The sequence below is a fragment of the Coturnix japonica genome, chromosome 4 (genome assembly GCF_054131305.1).
Source record: "Coturnix japonica strain WE chromosome 4, WE-NBRP24, whole genome shotgun sequence".
Lineage (NCBI taxonomy): Eukaryota > Metazoa > Chordata > Aves > Galliformes > Phasianidae > Coturnix > Coturnix japonica.
In genome coordinates, this window is record NC_140666.1 from 54448251 (window position 1) to 54466276 (window position 18026).

Below are 18026 nucleotides of genomic sequence, written 5' to 3' on the forward strand. Positions count from 1 at the left end.
AGGTGAAATTCAGTGCAGATAAACAGAAAGGGATGTAAATAGGAAGAAACTGTCCCAATATTTTATCACTCAGGAACAGCGGTTTCTTTGGATATTGGTGGATAAGTTGAAGTGACTGTGAGTTCAGGGCTTTCAGCAGTGGTCAAAAACTCAGCAAATTGAATGCTAGGAACAGAATAAACTAAGTAGAAACCATAATTATGCCACTTTCTAAATCCAAGCTGTACATCCATTGTGACTAGCACATGGTGCCCTGCCCCCTCAGTAAACACATCAGATGTGAAGGAGACACGGAGCAGGATGACCAAAGCAATCTGGGTGCACAGTGGCTTTTGTGAAGGGAACACCTGAGTACATCAGGACTTGTCACCCTGGCAAAGAGATAGCTGAAAGGGAGAGATTTGATGCAAGTCTGTAAATCCATATGCAGCCTGGAGAAAATGACTGGGAAAAAAAAAAAAAAATGTTTTGCAGACTGTTTTGCAGGCAAAGATGTGATAGGAATCATGTCAAATAAAGCTAGAAGGAAATGAATTCAAAAGGAATTAATTATGCCAAGGTTGGGGACTTCCTTGTCTCGCACACACACACACACGTGTGGCATGTTACTGTTACAGCAGAAGTTACACAGCTTCAGAAAGCACTCCAAAAATTCAAGGATGAAAAAGCATATATCAAGAATGATTAAAACATAATCTTGGGTCTGTGAAGTGTCCGAGGTAAAAATTAGCCTGGAAGAATTTTCTTCCATGAGTTCATCCTGGTTTTATGTGGTCTTACAGGCATCTGGGCATCTGTGCTGCTTGCTGTACAGTGAGATGCAGGGTGCTGGGCAAGGCAGCCCTTTTGTTTTTACTACTAGTGTTAAGTGTGGCTGGAGTAACATCTCAGGGTTTTCGTTTGGGAGCTGTGACCAAATGGGAAGTAGAACGAAGTTGAACTATTCTTTACCTTCTGCACTACTTAAACAGGTCAGTCCCTTAATTATATTTTGTTTCCATTTTCTTTTACTTCTTCAGGTACTTAATATTTAAGTACTGTGTAATGTGCTATCCATAATTTATGGCAAGTATGTGAGTTGTGCGTTCCCTAAGACATCAAGCCATCGCTATTGCCCTCAAGATGGGTAAATCAGATTGGTACAGAAGAAAATAGGGTAGTAACATTCAGCGTTTTAGGGTAGTAACATTCAGCTAACATTCAACATAAGCCCTTTTCCTCCTCCTTAGCCCCTAAAATCTGGGATATAGTGAATGAAAGTGTGTTGTGCCAAGTGGAAGGAGGGATTGCACACCATCAGGATGACATGCTGGAAGGTGAGAAGGTGCCTGGAAAGTTTCCTTCTGATCTGGCCCTGTCCTTGGGGTGGTGGTGACCAAAGTCCTGCCTTGGCATTGCCCACCTCCCTGTAGCTTGGAACAGCACAGTGTTGCTGTCTGTGTTGTAATGGTGTGTGTTTTTAATCTGTTGGGCCGAAGGTGCTTGTTGCTCTGCTTCTGCCATGCTCAGCCCTGCACACAGCTGAATTTGAGCCCCTGGCTTTTGGCTGCCCAGTGTTATGTGAACCTGTGTTTTACAGGTCCAGGTGTGATTGTGTGCCCAGCACGGGCACACTGAGCTGTCTGGGGTGTTTCTTTTTTGCAATGGCTCCTCTGAGAAATGTCTGTAGTGCCATAGGATCCAGGGTCACAGGAGAATTAGGGTGTCTCCCAAGTGCAAAGCAGCTCCTCTCCTGCCCCTCTCCGCATGTTAGCCTGGGAGGGGATCCAGGAGAGGTTTGCTTTGTCCTTCAGAGTACACTGCTCCGCAGAGATATGTCTCTACAAAGACAGGCACAGAAGTGAGCACGTTGCTGAGAACAGGTCCAGAAATGAAAATAATGGGCAGCTGGAGCTGCCTGCAGATGAGGATTGTTTTTGAGAGAATCAGGATGCAAAATCGAAGAGGGAAACTTCAGGGATACAGACAGATGTCTTAAGACTCATCAGAGAGTACAGCGCTTTGCAAACAATGCTTGTAAAAATGTGACAGGACAAGGGCAATGCGCCCTAGGAATTGGTGGCAGCTATGGGACAAGGGGGGCTCATCAGTCTCTGTCTTCTGGATTAGTTCTTCTAGAGGAAAAGGAAAAAAGAAAAGAATCAAAGAGATCTGAAGGGGTTAAGAGACCTTCAGAGGGGTTTTGTTTGTCAATTAAAAACAAAAACCAAGAGAAAACTGTCAGAAGACAAACTCTTCCATAAAAAAAAGAAAGGAAAACCAACTATCAGAAAGCTGTCCTCCACACACTGAGCAGATCTCACCTGTCTCCTCCCCCACCCCCCAAAGTGAGCCGGCTGGCTCACTACCCACTGCTGCAGGTGAGGCTGTGTGAGCGCTACCTGCTGCTGGCTGCTCTGCTCCCTCCCTCGTACTCCCCCGAGTCCCTGCAGCTGCTGCTGCACGAGAACAAGGAGGATGTGGCTCTGTATGAGACACCGCCTCAGTACAGTCTCGGGGAGACTCTCTGCAGAGTCCTGCAGTGATGCACATCTTGAGCAGGCAGTGCTGGTGGGCTCGGCGCTTCCCTCCTTTGTTTGCCCATTCAGGGAAAATATCACAGTTACCTCCATAGTCTGTTTTAAAAATGATAGAAAGGAGTAATGCATTGAAACAAATGGCTGATGTTCCCTGGCAGGGTAACATGGGAACTGTTGTGCACAGAGAGAGTGTCTGTGCATTATCCAGCCCTGCTCAGTTATCCATGAACTGAAGCACATCGCTGGACTGTGCCCTGCAGAGGTTCCTGGATCTGACAGTCTGTTTTCAGCAGGACTTAGAGCTGAAAATCAGCAACTGTGAGTGAGGCACAAAGTGCTCAGCCCGATGGAGGCCCGAGATTAACCAATGCACAGAAGTGTGGGGAGTTTCTACATTTCTGTGAGAATGCTGCATTCTGTATAATCTTTTTCAGTATCTTTAATTCATTGTTCTGGATGCTGTTTTAGTGACCTGGAGCTTGCCAAGGTGGAAACTGTTAGAGAGAATAACCCGTCTGTGAGTTAGTGACAGAAATACCGCTGCCTTTTATCTGCTTTTCCTGCTTTGATTTCTCTAGAGCTTACCTGAGCTGTCTCTTGTCCAAGGGATGCTTTTATACCTGTGCCAATAAGTGGTGGAGCGCTCGCGAAGGGCACAGCACAGTGGCAGCCTGGGAGGAAGGCAGTGAAAGGCTGCCTTTAACATGGCTGTACCTAGCAAACCCATTTTTCAGCTGTATGTGTCAGCGTGGCAACTCCTCTTGTTCCCAGCCTGCATGCTACGGGGTAATTGAGAATACAGCTTATTGCAGGCTTTTGTTTCTCTTCCAAGATTCGTTCCTTTTCATTCCATTCTGTGCTGGGTATAATAAACAGAACAGGAGCTGGAGGCAGTTTGGCAGGGGAAACAAGATTTGATAACTAAAAAAAAAAAATAATAATAATGAAAAAGGCAGAAAAGCAAACAAAAAACAGGTCAGTAGAGAGCTGGAAAGATGGAAAGATGCCTTTGACAGAGGAAAAGTAGAGGAAAGAAAAGAAACATCCAAGCTGTTTCCTCTGCTCTTCTCAGCCAGTGTGAATGGAGGCTGTGAATGGAGGAACACTGAGACTTTGCCACTTCCCAGCCAGGCAGGTGGGGCCCTCCTGTTGCTCCCGTACTGCTACCAAACCCACTGATGCCAACGTGGCCCACAGTAGAGGGTTTCTTGATAGCCCTCATCACAAGGAATAAGGCCGCTCCACTGGGTGTGGGGTTACAGTGATCCCAGGAGGCCCAATGAATCTGAATTCAGCTGGGCCCTTAATTCCATAAGCAGCCTGCAGAGAGATCTCTTTTCTCTGCTGGACTTGGTATGGTAAAAAAATGAAAGAAAAAAATGACAGAAAGAATGAAAGAAATGCACTCTAGTTCTGTTTTCTTTGCTTGTGTCAAGCTTTTGTGTACACAGAAATGCAGATTTATGAGATCTTGAGAAAGCAGCACTTGTATCAGCTCCTTCCCGGGTGTAGAGCATGAAGAATCTAATAACTGCCAGGTTCTCTTGTTGACATAGGGAGGATCATCATTTGGATTTAATCCAAACACTAAGTTTTACAGATGAGCCTAAGGCACTGCTAGTGACATATTATCCCATGTCTCCTCATAGTGGCATTCCTGTCTTTGCTCTTCTGGACAGGCACAGATAAATCTTCAGGCCGATGTGCTTTAAGAATCCCTATGTTTCTATGTTTTACTTGGGCTATGCAGCTATGAGTCGGGCAACTAGGAAAGGGGTAAATAGCATTCTCTGCTCCGCTGGGGCCCCAGCTCTGCCCCCAGTAGCTGCCAGTGTTTTCCCCTGGGGCAGATGGACAGAAAGTGTACCACGCACAAGAACGGGGCGCTTGAGGCTCCTGCCAGGCAAGTTGGCTGAGATAATCCGCTGCCCGCGACCTCATTAAAACAGCCTGATTGGGGCTGCTAATCACATAAATAAAGAATTAAATCATTGCATTAACCTTCTGCAGGGAAACCTGCCCTGGCAACACTGACAGAATTAGATCTATTAATTATTTACAGGGTCATTTGATAGAAATGTATATAGATGGCAGATTATGAGCACTTGAAGTTAGCCATAAATTATTGCTCTGATAAGAAGTTTTTAATATTTTCTCTTAATGTCCCGAATTAAAAGCCACCTTGCTTTTATCTCTGTAAGACAGTAGCATCACACATCATTTACTGCAGGTAGATCAAACAAATACCGCGACCCAACAGCAAAGGTTTTTGCACTCCTTTCTTTTTGTGAGGCTCCTTGTTTTGTTAGCAGTCCCTCTTGTGCAAGCAGGATCTCCACAGCTAAATTTGGGGCCAGTTCCTCACCCGCTGTAACTTCTCAGAGCTTCCTTGGTGGCAAAGGTGCTCAGAGGTCCTGAGTGTTGCCTTGCCATCGCTGTGCGGCTGATCTCTGCTCACCAGTTATCTTTGGCATTTCCCACTGCTGCAGAGCACTCGGATGCTTTCTGCGTGGCTCTCCAGTGTTAAAAGTATTCAATTTCATTAAATGCTGCATAGCATCTCCCTTCTATCTAAGGATTGCTTGGAAAAAATGCTCTTGAATCAAATGGGATGATAAGTTCATTGTTTTACTGATTCTACTGGGCTTGCAGGAATGACAATGGCACTAGATAGGCTTGTTTGCTGACTGGAATTTGAATGTGTATCTGCAGCTAGCACACAAAAGATTTGGGCATGTGGAGTGGAGGGAGGTGGGGAGACTGAAGGGAAATCTGTCATTATTTATGGAAATATCCAGTATTCATGGAGCCATCTGCTGTGAATGATTCAAGTCTGAGAAGTGTCATAAAATGAGGAAGCATAATGTAAAAAGAAAAAAACTAAAATAAAAAACCTGGCATCGCTCAGAAACCTGAAGCAGTGAATATGTAACCTCAGAATCTCTCTTTTTAAAGATGGTTTGTAAATCCTCTGCCAGATTGAGAGATAAAGATAGATGATATTTCTCAGGTTTCTCTCCTCACCCTTCTTGGAGCAATTCATTCCATTTGTTCATTTCCAGCCTTTTAATTATTGATCATGTCTTTTCTTTTTAACTTCCTTACTGTTTGGGGCTATGAGACAAGGCGGTGTTAGAAAAAGGTGTTTGGGAGACTGCTTAGACGCATTGAGAAGGTCTTTATTGTAGCCACCATTTTCTCACATATTGAAATATCTGTTTTGTTGCCATAATTTGCATTAATATTAAGAAATTTTATTATGAGTGGGACCCTCATAATGCTTCTCTGGGCCCAGTCACAGGCAGAGACTGGCCTGCTGTCCTGTACTGTGTCCAGTCTGATCATTCCTGTGCTTTATTTATAGATTTGATCATGTTCTTCTTTACACAGTCAGTACAGACAGCTAGTGGGGAAACTGAGGCAAGAAAGAAGTAACAATATGCAGAGCAACACAGCAATGCACTGACAACATTGGGAACAGGCTCTGCCTTTCTTGATTATTTCTCTGGGAACAGAGACCAGCTCCAAGTCCATTTCTTGGGAGCAGCTGGGAATCCATGTGAAAAGCTCTGTCTTTCTTGCTTCTCTTATTTTGTTTAGACTTTTAGTGGCATGGCATATTACTAGCAGGTGCTGTGGTGTACTTGCATGTGTTACTCTTGCTTTACCTCCTTTCATCTCTATCTCTTTGTCCTCTGGCTACTCATGGCACATTAGAGTAGAAGTTTATCTTCAGCCATGGTGTTTGCAGTCCATGGCTACGTATTTAGAAATCTCCCTACTATTGCTCTGGCTTTTTAAAATACTTCCTTGCTTTGTAATTTGCCATTAGTTATGTTAGTTTATCTTGAAGCTATGCAATATTCCCGTTCTTCATACAAGTTTTCTTTCTTCTTTTAGTATTCCAACACCATACCTTAAAAATTCCACCTCCAGCCTAGCAAGCACATAAAGATGTGCTGAAGCACCACAGACTTTGATTCTTCCCTCTTCTGCAGGCTTGCTTCAGTTCTAGAGGAGCTTGTGGTTACCTCAGCTGCAATGATCTTAGAGGTAGGTTTCACATTTAATGCAAGATGCCTTAGCTCCCACTTCAGGAGACAGCATTGTTTTCTCAGCATCTCCTTAGCTCAAGAAACAAACCCTTCCTTCCATGCATCATAATTTGTAAGCTTTCAGCTGTGGGTTTGTTGGCTTTTTTTTCCCCCAATCTCTGCAGAGAAAATCTGCAGAAAGAGAACCTAGCTATGGGTTACAAAGTTATAGGATAATAACTGTAAGGTGTTAGACAGATCATTTATTCCTTTCCTTTCTTTAATTATAGAGGACTCGTTCCAGCTACATTCATGCTGAGTAGGACCTCATTCAGCAAACAGCCTCTCAGTAATCAATATGCCTGCGGGGGAGGAAATACAGTGTGCCAGGTAAGGGAACCTTTGCTTCCCGCCCCAGGTCACTCGATTCTCTCAGCTCCATCAAAAGTTCTGTTTAGTCCAGTAATGAGAAGCTGATTGCACTGAGACATCTGTGAGGTACACAATTGTGCTGTCTGCAGCACATTGAAGAATGGTCCTTTGTTTGCTTGGGACACCAAACCCATTGCAAAAAGCAATATTTGCAGCTAATCACCATAGTGATTTGAATTTTCATTTAGCCTTTGTGCTAATAGAGGCAGCTGGAAAAAGAGAAAAAAAATCAGCACAAATAAACATAACTATTAAGTACTCTCAGTTTTCAAAACCAGGAGCTGCTGGAAGTAATGCTGATTCCTCCAACTCAAGAAATCTTTTAAATGTGAAATGATATATATGAGGCCAGGGGAGGAACACATTTTATCTTGTTTGCTTAGACTCCAGAATAGATCTCTGAGTCTCTGGACATAATGATTGCTTAGGCAAGTCAAACACTGTATATCACCTGCTGAGCATCTGATTCATTGACTCAGTGGATTGAAGCCAATTTAGCCAGCTGGAATCTGTAATATTGACTTCTATGGTGTGATACTGATCTATATTACCCAGAGGAGTTGGCCAGGAGACAAAGAGAGGTTGCATTTCCTTTGGGTGACAACTTTCCTGAAGGCCAAGGTGGACAGAATCTGTCTCGTAAAGCCTGGTTGTCTTAGAAGTGGTGCGTATGGCTCACACAGTACTGTGAGATTTCATTTTCCCCGGAGTTTCAGCCAGGGTAGCAATCAGGAACAACAGCCTCTTTCTCTGGCTCTATCCCTCTATTTTGAAATATTGTGATCTTATTGCAGTCCTGGTATGGTTTCTCTGCATGTACTGACTTCTACTACAGTGGAGACCCTTGTGCTGATCTGAGAGAAAGGAGGAGATGACCAACCTCCAGCTTTCCTTTCTGCTTTGCCAATGAGGAAATGTCACAAACCACCCTTCTCGCTCCTCAGAGACCCAAGCAAGTACAACTCATAGCCATGAAGGGCAGCTGGGGACAGGCAAAGCAAGGCAAGGCCCGGTGCTATGAGCAGAAGGACAACCCTACTGCCCACCACTGTAGACGCTGGACTTACAACATTACAGTGCTATTGCTCATAATTATTTCCTAGGTAAGTAAGTGACTAAATTTCACTAAATCTCTACAACTTCTATATCTCCATAAGAAAAAAAGAAAATCCAGAGGGAGAAAAGGCTAAGCAGAATTTATTGCTGTTCTTTATTATGATCAAATCTTTTTCCTTTTTTTTTTTTTTAAGATTTATGAACCTCTATTTAATTGATTCATCAGAAAACTGAGAAAGCTAGTTGTGGGTTCATACACATTTCCATAGGCATGGGCGCATTCCCATGCCAGATGTCAGAAATATGTGATCCGTGAAAATGGAGCCTGGCTTGTGGCAGCCTGCTGCCTGATCTGATTAATATTGTGACTCCAGTTCACCCTGAGTGGGAACAGAGCTTGGGTTTTGCAGAATTCTAAGGCCAGGAGGCAGGCACAATTAGAAACAGGGAGCTGAACTCTGGTGTCTCAAAGGCTCAGTTTTGCTGTGCTAACACTCTGTTACTGGGACCAGATATGAAAAAATGATGCAATAGGCGGAGGCCTTTATACAGAGGGCCTTGGAGACTCTCTGCAGTGCTCTACCCAGCCCTCGTAACCATTTGCAAGGCTAGAAGGGACTTCTTAGCTTAAATTCAAGGCCATGCTGGATCCCTCTTTGGGTTGCTTTGACCCTTCTAATGCTGTTATTCCCCATAGGTCACACAGTGCCAGACTGCTCATGCAGAACACCAATTCGCTTGCTGGGTTTTCCTGGACAACATCAAGATTTATTTGGTGTTTTGTGGAAGAGACGCTCACTAGGTAAGTCCATGAGGTCAGGACCACACGTTGTCACCTCGAAGCCTCCTCTGGGCGTAGGGATTTCTTCTCTCCTTATGTTTTTTTGGGGCTAGTTGAGATTTTACGTTTTCCAAGGCAGGGCTCAACCAACCGTGGTCTGCTTTTATTTTTGTTGTTACTAGCGTTATTAGGACACAGCTTGTTTTCCAAGATAACAATGTGGAAAAACAACAGCAGCTTGCCAAACAACTTCAGTATAGTCTTTGCAGGTTGTGCTATTTTATCAATGTCCTGCTATGCTCACTGGAATGGTTTATAAACTCTGTCTCGTGAGCTACAAAAGGCAATGAAAATATTGAAATGCATCCCTTCCTTCCCTGTCAAATAGACCTTCCTTCTTCTAGTACTTTTCTATCTGCGAGCTGTATTGTAGGGATCTTGTTTAGCATTTAAAAAGCTACTGCTGCACTCTATTATCAAAGACATATTTGTTAAAACATGCATATGAAAGGATTTGTAATTGAAGTACAGCTTTGATATATTTAATAGGAGGTAAAACTGCCATCCCTTTTTAATAGGAGATGCTTTATGTGCATTAGTAGTAATATAATAATGCCTTTCCACTGAGCTCTACCCATTAGCAGACTTTTTCTCACTCTTTCTTTTAGTTAATCTTAAAACTTTAATGTAATCTAAACACATTAACATCTTTTTTCTCCCCTTCCTATACTTGGAAGTGCTTTGAACTGAACTTTGTTTCAAATAAGAGATAGCTACAAACATGGCATCAATATACAACGCCCCGGTGCTGCCTGACAGATGGCCCATACATAAAGCAGCACATCTCCTTGCCTTGGAAATGGAAACAGTAATGGGAGTGTGACTGTATGTGGGAGCGAGCAAGCGAGCGAACACGTGCAAGGATAACCTTGTAAACAACACACCACAATAAGCCTGTGCCTTTTGTATATTCCCATGTCTCCAATGTAATCAGACACCAGAGCAGCAGAAATAGAAAATGACAGTCAAAAAAAATAATAAAAAATAAAGAAGTCTCTTTAATAGCTATCTCCATTTTGCAGCCTCAGAATGCTTTACAAGAAATCATTACAATTCAGAAAATAAGTATACAAGCTGGCAAACGTTAAATAGACCAAAACTGGCCAGTGGTGTAGGGTGTTTTCTGTGTCTCACCTTATGCACAGCTGTTTTCTGTTCCTTCCAGTCCTCAGGATCATGCACTACTTCGCAAGCTGGCTATCCAGAATTGACAGCTCTGGATGATGTGTCTCATGATTATGTCAGAGGAACAAAGGTAAGATTCCACTTGTCCTGATTTCTAGCCTACTACCCCACTAGCATCCAGCTGTATTTATTAATCACGGTTGTTGTAAGAGTATTCACAAAATGTCTGTGAGAGTGTTGCTTTGTTAAGAAATGGATCCCTTTTGGAAAGAAAATCTCTCCACTTTGATTCAAACACACCACTGTACTGGCCATGATCAAATTCCCATTGTGACTGTGTGGGTATACTTATTGCTTTTCCTGAGAACATTTTTGATTCATTCATTTGCTAATGTCTTGGAGCATTCTGAACATGAAAATGTTGTGCCAGTGATTTACAGGAGCTAGAGAGCTGCAAGGCATGGATGCAGTGCTTTCAGAATACAGCTTACCACCCCCTGCACGTGTTCACTCTACTTCAACACGTGTGAGCAGGCACACTGTGTAGCCTGTGTTTGAGTGACTGTGGGGATGTTGCCATTATCCAGGACATTTTGTAGGAGGTGGTCACAAGGACAAGACTCACTGACTCTTCTCCACTTAAATTTTTGTATGAATAAACATTCCCTAAGCTGACAAATAACTGTCGGATGGTATAAGCACTCTCTCATCCTCCACACATGACATAGATGCAGCTTTGTTAATAGAAGTGTCACATTCCAGCTTGGGACTAAAGTTTCCAAGTGATTCATCGATTGCACTTCTTCCCCACCCCAGGAATTTAAATATAGCTCCTCTGGCCTGTATTGCAGCCCACTGTCTTGTCATGTCAGCAAAGGTGAACATTTATTCAAACAAGAGAGGTCTGAAGCTGCTTATGTAAATATGTGAATATGTTATAAAGTTTAAATTGATGTTTCATAACTAGACAGAGAGAAAATTTCAATTTTGTATGAAGAATAAATGCATTCTTTTCCTAAAAGCAGGCAGTGCAATCCATTCAATTTGCTTTTGGATATGTTGCCTTTGTCCAAGTGAGTAGGTATGTGTTTGGGTGTTCATAAACGGCAGGATCCACAAAAGGTGGTTTAGGTGTCTTTTAAAACTTGCTCTCTTTTGCAGCTGTAAATCCCACTCCTATATCTGCGAACATCTGAATTCCAAATAACAGATGTATCCATTAAGTGTCTAGCCTATGGAAAAAAAGAACAGAAAAACAGAATTGGCTTCACCAAAAGGATGGTGGTGAAAGAGCTGAAGAAGCAGTCCTGCAGTCAAGGCTTCATAAGAGTTCTAGCCTGGATTTAAAACAAAACATAACAGAAACAAGCAAGCCAAGCTGGCAGCGCAATCTTGGACAAAGCTAACTGTGCCCTGCAGTGCAAGCTCTGCATGAGATGCAAGTTCACCCCAGGTCTAACCAGGCTCTGCTGGAGAAAATGCAAATTTTTTTATCATCTCAGTAGGTTTTTGCGTTATGCCTTTTCTGCATAAGTAAGTCAGCTCTCCTATACCTTTTACTTGCAGGACAAAGCCATTGACCTGGAGCACATCACTAAATAGGAGCTGAATTACTGCTTTCTGTTGGACACCAAATGATTGTCACTGGGACTAATCCAGCTGCCTGTGAGGGCTCTCCAGGAAGCCTGACACAGGCAGGAACAGTTCTGCTTTTTGCTCACATTTGGCTCTGTATGCAGGCAGCTATATTTGCAGAGGAGCCATCCCCACACCTCAGCTGCTGAGACTGTAGGTGCGAATCACTGCAGGTGGTCCTAACATTTGTTTGTTAACTGTCAGTTTATTTGAAGACATTCAGTCCTTTCTAAGGGCCAGGATAAATGTTCCACAGAGTTTTAGTTCTAGGTGGAATGTTTAGTTCTCCAGTCTTCATTATACAAGCGTGAGAAGAAACGGTTTGGGCAGAGTCAAGAATAAATATGCTTTCTAATCATAATGTATTTTCCTCATGGTGGAGCTCACAGAGACTGAAAGCAATACTTCATTATATCAATATGCTCTAGCGGTTTGTTCCTGAAAAAATAAATAAATAAATAGGATTTACTTAAGACAGAGTAGTCTCAGAAAAGAAAAAAAAAAAAACCAACAAAAAACTCCTCCTCTGAATCAAAGCGTTCACAAATGCTTATATGAACTACAGTGGATAGATAATAGACTGCCTCGATTTAAATGAGGAACAAAAGCTCTATTTTAAGCAATTCCCTATGGCCTAGTCTACTAAATGGCACCAAGAGACTACTTGTTCTACTTTTTTAGCGTCTGGCTTTTGTTATTAAAGAGAATAACAGCCATACCTTAAGTCTGCTTCAGTGAAAAACTAAGGGACACGGGTTGGCCAAATCCAGTGGAGAGATTCCTGAAGAGACTTCTCAGCCTAGGAAAAAGAAAAAAAGAAACCCATGCAGTTCAGCACAAAGAGGCACATTTAGTCTTGTCTGACACATTAACTCTCACTATCCTACTGTAAATCTTCCCTGAATGCAACAGAAGAAATGTGCAATCTAACGTTTATATTCACAGGAACTTTTGCATTAGTGAAGTGCTCTCTTGAAGGCATTACTTTCAGGAGACTGAAGGGAAAGGAGGGATTCAATGTCATTTCACTTCCTGAAGCACAGTCTGGAGTGCACCTGAAGAACTGCAAGTGTTAGATGCTCCCACAGAGCAGAGGTATGGCATTTCCAAAATTAGTGCTTACCTTCACACAGAATTAGTCTTCAGGGAATTATCTATCTCCCTTCCACACCGACACACACAACACATATTTTAACCTTGAAACATCTTTCTGTCTTTCCTGAGCCTCTCTGAAACTAAGCCTTGGAATCCCAGCCCTTATCTGTAAGGCTGAGGGACTGGCAATTGCACAGTCTTGCTTTCATAGAGTAATTCCAGCAGTCCGGGCTAATTCAAGGCCCCAGCTGTGCAGGAACAGCCAGAGTGGTCAGTCCCCCCTGGGAAGTGCGATATTAATTGCCAATTTTCAAAAAATACTAAATGTTTAACTCTTGTCTCTTTTAACACCACTGGAATAGCGCTCCTTGTACTGCCAAACAGATAAAAGTTTTCTAGATGCCTCAGTTCTGGCCTGTGGAGTAAAATAACAGGGAAGGATACAAGAAAGAATGAAGCAGCAGCACAGGTATTTATGACACAGCTGAGGGAGGGACAGTTCCTTAATAGCCCTTAGAGGAGGCTCTGAGACAGTGCCTTTAAGGGCATCAGTGGCTAGTGAGGCAGGCTCTGAGCTGAGTGGCTGCTTGCTCTGTAAGTCTAAGTGAATTGTGCAAGGACAAAAATGCCCTGTGGATTCCCCTAGCAAGTGGGTCTCACTTGTTCTCATTGGCAATGTCTTGGAGCTTCTAAGCCTCAGTTTTAGGCTCTCAAGTTTGTTAAACAGACCATATTTCAAAAGTGAATCCATTTAGCTATTATTAGGGTAGTACCAGCAAGGACACCACTTGTCTACTTTGTCTGGGGGGCTGCCACCAGGGCTGGCCTCACTGAGGAAAGTTATCCCCTTCTCTAGAGATGCTGCTCCCAACTAAAATAACTGAAGTCAAAACCCATCTTTGCCCGCAAAAAGAACTCAGCCATTGAACTGAAGCAGTACTCTGGTACCTAGGTTCCCCCAAAGGAGTTAGAGTAGCAGCTGCTACTTCACCTCCTTCTGTTGTGGACAGGCATGGACATAAATTCAGCTTCTTACCTGTGCACGCACAGTGGAGAGGAGCTGCTGTATGCTTAGGCTCCTATGGTAAAGTGGGACTGGGGGCAAGTCTAGGCATTCTAGATAGCTTTCTGCTAATGCTTCCATAGTGTAGCATATCCTAAGATGAAAATAAAACATGTTCTTTTTACAAACCCAGTCGCAAACTGTCTGTTGGGTTGGATCATGGGAAAAAAATAAGTCAGTTACTATTTATGTACATGATGGAAATGGAGGTCCCTGGGGAGCCTGGGCAGTTTGCATACTTGAACAATCATATGGGTCAATCATAGGAAACAGGGTGGCGCGCTACTGCCTGGAGAGTAATGAGAGCTGGGTAATGGCAACCAGACAATTACAATCTTGTGTTGGCCTTGTCTAAAATGGAAAAACCAACAGTCTAAAAGGCTATAACACTGATTCTGTAGAACATTAAACTATTACTTTATGCTGATGATATCCTACTGTTAATTAAGGACTCGCATGCTTCCCTTCTTGCCTATAATGAATATTGCTCTCTGAGTACAAAGTTATCATTGCACAAAATTAATGACTCTGAGACTGCAGCGATGCAGCTTTCTGGATTTTGCCCTTCAGCCCTGCTCACCTCATAGAATCTTAAGTGGGCACCCAAAAATACAGTACAGTTGGGTAGGGGCTGATATTACAAAGCCCCAGACAATGTAATTAAAGATAATTTCAATCCAATTATCAAGCAGGTAGGAAAAGATTTGGAGAGATAGCGCTAAATAAAAGTAAATGTACATGATTCACTAGACCAGATTCCACCCTCATTTGCAGCCCAATCAGGTTGTTAAAACAGAAATGAGGACATTGTGTTAAGTCAGCACCCACAGAATCACTGTCAAAAATGATCTCATGATGATATTTTGCACTAGCAACTAACATTGTGCATACTGTGAGCTTACTTTCAGTGTAAACGGACGTAAAGACCTGTAAGTAAAATGAATAATCTTGACAGTCACTAATAGTCTATTATTTCCAATCCACTCCTAAGAAAATGACAGTGAAAAATGAATACTTCACCATACTGAAACTCGGTTTTCTTTTTAAGACAGGTAGGTTCAGACACAGTATCCAACACTACAGAATTTAACAAACCCTAACCTGTCCTACCAAGTTCACATTAACCCACAACCAAGGAGCTTCTGATGCTATAAAGTAAGTTGCTTTTAAGTCAGTGTAAAGCTTCCTGAATAGCTACAACAAATAGAGTAAAAATACATTTCGGGTGACAGAAATCTCAGGGCATGAAAATGAATTAAAGATGTCATGGGAGACATTTGAAAGTACTTATAGCTCTCAGAATGAGAAATGTTAATATTCCTCCTAAATGTCATATAATTGGCCCAATTTCATGCACCAGAATCATACGGATTTTCATAGTTTTTGACTCCTAAAAGGGATAATTTTGAGTGAAAATGGCTGTATTTCAGGTAACCTTTTTTCCTGCCTCATGCTGTAAACTAATATTGCAGTTAAGCAGAGGTTGCGTTTCAGCAGTAGCTTGAATGGAAATATCTTTCTGAAAAGCATATGGAGTCCTTTGTGACGAAAGGAATTCTATAAATATAAGTCAATTATTTTTGGAGTGGCTTGAAATTCAAGCAGTTTTCTAAATGGCATGATTTGGGGCCAGTCAAAATGTCTACTGAATTTATTTTATCTCTGGGAAAAGAGACAAAATGATACCAATGCACCCCCATGTGCTTGGCTTTTTTCAGTCTGCTGTGGGATCAGCCAGCTGGGCCAAGACAACAGACTTTTGACAGGGAAAGGATCAGTGCTGTGGTGTATGATACCCATCTACCACAACAGAAAGCCACAGGTGATAGATAAAGCAATAACACACATTTTACCATAGGCTGGAGTGTTGGAAGTAAATAGGTGTCATGAAAGAAAAGGAAAACTGGTTGCTGGTACAGGAGTGTGAGTCATACTGAACATGTAAATGACTAAGAAGGGTGGTATCATCCCTCTATAAAACAGCTTTCATAACTGATTTACAACAAACGCGGGGATTGTAAATATGTAACAAAGTTTGCAAAACTCAGCATTTGGGAATTCCTGCTCAAAAATGCAGAATGAGATGTGTGCTTTTCTCCTTCCCAGATACTACAATCATTGAATTATTATTTAGCAAATTTCTGCATGAGAAACTGCCATACTTCCAGGCTGCTCTGACTGTGCTCCCAGAAGCCACAAACTTTGTACAACTGCCTCAAAGAAAAACTGAAAAGATGATGAGAATTGAGTAATTCTCTGTATTTCTGGATTAAACTGTTTTTAACCCCTCCAGCAGCAAGCAAACTCACAGTTGTGTTCTCCATCTTCTTCCTTCTTGACTGTTAACAGATTACAAGGCACTACAGACTATTACAACTTTCTTCCTCTCACTTCATAGAATCATAGAATCACTAAAGTTAGAAAAGGCCTCTAAGATCATCCAGTCCAACCACCAACCCATCTCCACCATGCTCCTCAATGCCGCATCCACACGGCTCTTTAATACCCCAAGGGATGGTGACTCCACCTCCTCCCTGGGCAGCCTGTGCCACTGCATCACCACTCTGGCTGAGAAGTTTTTCCTAATACCCAACCTGAACCTCCCCCTTGCACAGCTGGACTACAAATATTCCAGCAAAGACAGCTCACAGTGAAAGTTAAATGCACAAGAATATCCAAATTAACAGAGACACTTGCAATAAAGATCTTATTAAGATGCCAACACTGTTTAAGGATTACGGAACAACTCATAGAACCTCAAGAACTTTGTACTCCCTCTTTCTGATCAGTGCTTGGTTGCTGCTTGGGGGATGAAGAGAATACACATGTTTAAGACTTGCAAACTTAGAGACATCTGTTAGTGCCTGAAGAACTGAAGTCATTGATGGCTAGAACACAGCAAGAAGGAAGCAGTGACATGAGCTGAGAGGAATTCAGGGCTCACAGACAGATGGAGCTGTGTCCCACCTGTAGGGCTAAGCCTGGCATAGACAACAGCCCACTTTAAGCTGGTGCTGAGCTGAGCTCCTGCCTGGCTGTGGGAATACCTTGCTTTCAGTCTTGGGTGAAGCTGGTCTGTGAGTCCAGACCTGGAAGTGAAAGGGACTCTTATGCCCCATAGTGTGTGAGAATAGATGGGTACGTGGGTAGGAGTGGCCTTCCTGGGTAGTCAAAGCAGCCAGCTCAAAAAACTGAGCAATCATGCTAATAAACAAAATAGACCACTGACAAAAATAAATAATAGAAAAAAAAGAAGCAGGAATGAACAGGGGCAGGTTACTGCTAGTGTTCCTCCAAAGCTGATTTGGGGCAACCTGTTGAGATCATTTACTGATAAGGTGTCATGCATAACAAAGATAGTGGTTTGTCTACATTCCCGCATTACTCAAGGTTTTAAAGCTGGAAGTTCACTGTAAATAGCTGCAGAAAGATCTGCCAGAAACTGCCAGATAAAATTGAAGATAAAGTTCAAGGTCAGTAAATGCAAAACAAATCATAGATAAAATTGCAGTAATTGTGCATGCTCAGTGGTACACTAAATCAGATAAACTTTCCTAAGAAAGAGGCATGTCGGAGTTGATCTAAAAAGTCAACAAATTAGAGCTAAAAAGAAAACAGAACAGGAGATACTTCTGCACCACTGCAAAAACGTCTCATGCCAGTGCACCCTAAATGCCATCTACTGTCCTGGTCTCACAAAGGATCCAAGAATGACTGGAAAGGATTCAGATGTGGATAACGAGATCAACTGAACAGCTGCCTGCTGTCCAGGAGAAGTTACAGATGGGGCTTCTATACCACGGTATAGGAATTACAGAAGGGGTTACATGGAAAAAGATCTTAGATGGCGCAGAGTAGAGGAATAAACTGGTTATGACTTGCTGACCCTTGCAATACAGGCATCAGAAGCTAGCATGTTAAATGCTCAACATGAGGACTGGAAACAACAGGCCAAGAACACATGCTGTGCGCACTGAGGCACTCTGTGCTGTGTGTACCTAAAATTTGTATGGATGCAATATGTAGTTTTACAACTCATACAGGACAAGAGATCAAGGACTAGGATAGGAAAGAAAGATGCTTCAACCACCTTGGAGAGCGTCCAAGATGAGGCTTCATTAGAAGCTGCAAAGATATTGTTGTACACTTCTCCTGCCTTTATCTTCTTCCTTGCCTGGGTGTTGACTGCTCATATAAGAGTGAAGGTGGTAAGTCTGAGCCAAACT

At 42.6% G+C, this 18026-nt stretch overlaps 1 long non-coding RNA gene across 1 annotated transcript; it reads left to right on the plus strand.

Moving 5' to 3' along the window:
• Window positions 1-6419: 6419 nt before the first annotated feature.
• LOC107313523 (uncharacterized) lies at window positions 6420-7915 on the plus strand. Its single transcript, XR_004307144.2, has 3 exons — window positions 6420-6572; window positions 6844-6943; window positions 7780-7915. It is a non-coding gene; the product is annotated as an uncharacterized LOC107313523 (long non-coding RNA).
• The last annotated feature ends 10111 nt before the right edge of the window (window positions 7916-18026 follow it).